This window comes from Babylonia areolata, chromosome 23 (assembly GCF_041734735.1).
Source record: "Babylonia areolata isolate BAREFJ2019XMU chromosome 23, ASM4173473v1, whole genome shotgun sequence".
NCBI classification, from domain to species: domain Eukaryota; kingdom Metazoa; phylum Mollusca; class Gastropoda; order Neogastropoda; family Buccinidae; genus Babylonia; species Babylonia areolata.
Window position 1 is genome coordinate 10,490,019 of NC_134898.1, and position 5,000 is coordinate 10,495,018.

General features: G+C 47.0%; 1 protein-coding gene across 1 annotated transcript in view; it reads right to left on the reverse strand.

Moving 5' to 3' along the window:
• LOC143297842 (uncharacterized) overlaps window positions 1-5,000 on the reverse strand; it is a 117,781-nt gene that overhangs the window by 79,078 nt on the left and 33,703 nt on the right. The gene's annotated exons all lie outside the window — the stretch shown is intronic.

Here is a 5,000-nt window from a genome sequence, read left to right on the forward strand (position 1 = left end):
CGTGAATGTGCGTCTACTAAATGATTTTTTGTCGGGATGATAACCGTTAAAAAAACAAAAAACAAAAAAAAAAAACGATGTACAAATATCCCGGTCAATTTTTGTTTGTTTGTTTTGATAATCTTTATGTCCTCGATGGTGTCATTTTCTGTCGCAGTCTATCGAAAATCTCTCATCATTGACAGCAAAGATTGATCATCTGACAGCGCAGATAATGGACGAACAACACCCTTAATTAAACCCTTGACTGCTGAACCATGGTACAACGAGATCAGTGTGACATCGCTTTTTATCAGCCACTCCTACCTTTTGTGTGTGGTTTGTTTTGCCGATCAGGGGCAGCATAATCCCATGTGGAAGGAATCCATACATAGAATGGTGATCGATCGACATCATGACCTGTAAGCTGTGCCTCATCTCAGTGAGGTGACACCTCTTCGCTAAACATGCGTTCTGGTCAGCAGCAGTCAAGGTGTGCACGTTCACCTTCACCTTCACCTTCACCTTCACTTCCACCTTCACCTCCACCTTCACCTCCACCTTCACCTTCACCTCCACCTTCACCTCCACCTCCACCTTCACCTTCACCTCCACCTTCACCTTCACCTCCACCTCCACCTCCACCTCCACCTCCACCTCCACCTTCACCTCCACCTCCACCTTCACCTCCACCTTCACCTTCACCTCCACCTTCACCTTCACCTTCACCTCCACCTCCACCTTCACCTTCACCTTCACCTCCACCTTCACCTTCACCTTCACCTTCACCTCCACCTCCACCTTCACCTCCACCTTCACCTTCACCTTCACCTCCACCTTCACCTTCACCTTCACCTCCACCTTCACCTTCACCTTCACCTTCACCTTCACCTCTCCCATAACCCAGTGGAGGGTCGTCGGGACACCGCAGTTGATTTGTATTTGTATTTCTTTTTCTTTTTTTATCACAACATATTTCTCTGTGTGAAATTCGGGCTGCTCTCCAACAGGGAGAGCGCGCCGCTACACTACAGCACCACCCATTTTTTTGTATTTTTTCCTGCCTGCAGTTTTATTTGTTTTTCCGATCGAAGTGGATTTTTGTACAGAATTTTGCCAGGAACAACCTTTTTGTTGCCGTGAGTTCTTTTACGTGCGCTAAGTGCATGCTGCACACGGGACCTCGGTTTATCGTCTCATCCGAATGACTAGCGTCCAGACTACCACTCAAGGTCTAGTGGAGGGGGAGAAAATATCGGCGGCTGAGCCGTGATTCGAACCAGCGCGCTCAGATTCTCTCGCTTCCTAGGCGGATGCGTTACCTCTAGGCCATCACTCCACAAGGGGTCATACATAAATAAGAAACTTTTTAGATAATAATGTGCACATAAATATTGCTGAAACGATTACAACAGAAGAGTGGCCAATTATCTCGCTTCCTACGCGGACGCGTTACCTCTAGGCCATCACTCCACTAGATGCCTAGTAGATTGATTGATTGATTGATTGATGTGGATACTTATAGCGCCTATCCTCGGTCAGAGACCAAGCTCTAAGCGCTTTACATACACGGGGACATTTGCACCACAGGCTGCCTACCTGGGTAGAGCCGACTGACGGCTGCCACTGGTCGCTCATCATTCGTTTCCTGTGTCATTCAATCAGATTTCAGACGCACACACGTACACACTCAGACAGACATGTAACATTTTACGTGTATGACCGTGGTTTTTTTATGTTTTTTTTTATTTACCCCGCCATGTAGGCAGCCATACTCCGTTTTCGGGGGTGTGCATGCTGGGTATATTCTTGTTTCCATAACCCACCGAACGCTGACATGGATTACAGGATCTTTAACGTGCGTATTTGATCTTCTGCGTGCGCATACACACGAAGGGGGTTCAGGCACTAGCAGGTCTGCACATATGTTGACCTGGGAGATCGGAAAAAATCTCCACCCTTTACCCACCAGGTGCATCGAGATTCGAACCCAGGACCCTCAGATTGAAAGTCCAGTGCTTTAACCATTCGGCTATTGCACCCGATTTCGGAAACATCTCATCTCTATGGCTTGGATCTTCTCTTGGAGGTCGGCAGTGAGAGAAACACTGATTGAACCAGTGAGCGCATCAGTCAAGGGGTTAAAGGATGGCTACTGGCAAGGGGAACATAGGAACAGTGGGGGCAGAGGGCGGGGGTATACCCAGTGATAGGTGATGATGTTGTGTCTGGTTGACCAGTTTCCCAGTGTGTGTGTGTGTGTGTGTGTGTGTGTGTGTGTGTGTGTGTGTGTGTGTGTGTGTGTGGATAAAAGGGAATTTCCAAGGAAAGGATTTGTTAATCTCTCTCTCTCTCTCTCTCTCTCTCTCTCTCTCTCTCTCTCTCCTCTCTCTCTCTCTCTCTCTCTTCGTTCGTTCTTTTGCTGAACGTCTATCCACATTTGTGATTTTAGACGAAAATCCATTAAATCCCCCACCCCTCCCATGCCTTAAATCATCACTTCTACCCTGTTCTTCTCTCCTCAATTAGCATTTTTTTTAAAAGAAGAAAACAAAAAGAAAAAAAGGAAGAAGAATATAAACGAAATAAAATAAACTAACTAGTCAACCAGTAGAATCACTAACAAATAGTCAATTGGGCTCCAAATTAAACTCTGAACTATTTCAAATACATGTTGATGATCCTACAAGACATTTCTAATGGAGGCACATGGAACTCTCTCTGTCTGTGTGTGTGTGTGTGTGGGGGGGGTGTATGTGTGTGTGTGTGTGTGTGTGTGTGTGTGTGTGCACGTGTGTGTGCGAATGTCTGTGTGCGCGAGGCAGTAGCGAGAGGAAGGAGTTGTCACTCACTGTCAGCTAAGTTCCCAAAGTGCTTGGGGTGGTGATGGTTATCTCAATGTGTGTGTGTGTGTGTGTGTGTGAGTGGGAGAGTGGGGGAACAGGGATGGTGGTGTGTGTGCGTGTGTGTTTTTGTCTTGTGTGTGTGTGTGTGTGTGTGTGTGTGTGTGTGTGTGTGTGTGTGTGTGTGTGAGTGAGTGGGGGAAGAGGGGTGGTGGTGTGTGTGCGTGCGCGTTTTTGTCTTGTGTGTGTGTGCGCGCGAGTGTGTGTATATGTGTGTGTGTGTGTGTGTGTGTGTGTGTGTGTGTGTGTGTGTGTGTGTGTGTGTGTGTGTGTGTGCTCTACAGTTTAACGGCTGTTCACTACAAGTGTTATCAGACGGATAGAAGAGTAGTTGGTAGTGGATGAAAGAAAGGGAATGCATGTGAATATTAGTGTAAGAACGTGTTTATTATATTATTAGAGGAAAAGTGTGTGTGCGTGCGTGCGCGCGCGTGTGTGTGTGTGTGTGTGTGTGCGTGCGCGCGCGCGCGAGAATGCCTGAGAGAGAGAGGGGGGAGAGACAGACAGACAGACAGACAGAGACAGAGAGAGATACATAAGGGAAGTGGAAGCGGGAAAGATCAATGGAGAGGTTGTGGAATTGGAAAGGGGGAGGGAGAGAGGGGGACGGGGGGGGGGGGGGGGGTTGGGGGGGGGGGGGGAGATGGGAGCAAGGGGGAGGGAAAGATTTCCTGCACTGTGTTATCTCCAACACCCCCTGCCCCCCCCCCCCCATCACCCCCCCCCTTCCCCTCCGCCCCTTCTACGTGTTAGCAGAGTCTGGATGTTGAATGGAGCGATGGTCAGAGCTGATTGTCTCTGGAGCTGTGACGGTTTCTGATGGGGATAAATACAAAAGTAAATGGGAGGGTGGTGGTGGTGGGGGCGGGGGGGATAGAAAAAGTAAATAAAAGGTAGAGGAAGATGTGTGGGTTGATATGCTGTGTAGTGGTGGGGGTGTGGGTGGGGCTGGCGGGAAAAGGAACGGGTGTGCCTTAGTTAAAAAAAAAATAATACAGATATGAAAGAAGACGAAAAAGTATACACACACACACACACACACACACACATATATATATATATATATATATATACCCCCAATGAAATGTTTGCCCATAGCGCTTCATCAGGAAGCCGTCTTGTATATATATATATATATATATATATATATATATATATATATATATATATATATATATATAAACACATCTCTCTCTCTCTCTCTCTCTCTATATATATATATATATATGTGTGTGTGTGTGTGTGTGTTTCCGCGCGCGCGCGCTGATCTATTGAATGAAGATATCAGCGATGACGACGTCGATGATGATCATGATGAAGACGACGACGACGACAACGACGATGATCATGACGGTGACGACAGAGACGAATACGCTGCTCTGAGAGTATTTGATTTGATTTGATTTGATCGAATTTCCTTTGGTTTGGCATGATTCGCTTCGCGTCGCTTCAAATTAATTGGATTTCAATAGGTTTTTTGCTGCTGCTGCTGCTGCTGCTGTTTTGCTGGTGGCTTGTGCTTGTCTGCTTTGTTGTTGTTGTTGTTGTTGTTTTTGTTGTAGCTACTGTTGTTGGTGTTATTGTTATTGTTATAGTTCTCGGAATTTCTTGATAGTTCTCGGCGTGGTTGTGGTGGTTGTGGTTGTTGTTGTGGTGGTTGTTGTGGTGGTTGTGGTTGTTGTTGTGGTGGTGGTTGTGGTGGTGGTGGTTGTTGTTGTGGTGGTGGTTGTGGTTGTGGTGGTTGTGGTTGTTGGTGGTGGTTGTGGTTGTGGTGGTTGTGGTTGTTGTGGTGGTGGTGGTGGTTGTGGTTGTGGTGGTTGTGGTTGTTGTGGTGGTTGTGGTTGTTGTGGTGGTGGTGGTGGTTGTGGTTGTGGTGGTTGTTGTTGTGGTGGTGGTTGTGGTTGTTGTGGTGGTGGTTGTAGTGGTGGTGGTGGTGGTTGTGGTTGTTGTGGTGGTGGTGGTTGTTGTGGTGGTGGTTGTAGTGGTGGTTGTAATGGTTGTCGTTGTTGTGGTTGTTATGGTGGTTGTGGTTGTTGTTGTGGTTGTTGTTATGGTGGTTGTGGTTGTTGTTGTGGTTGTTGTTATGGTGGTTGTGGTTGTTGTTGTGGTTGTTGTTAT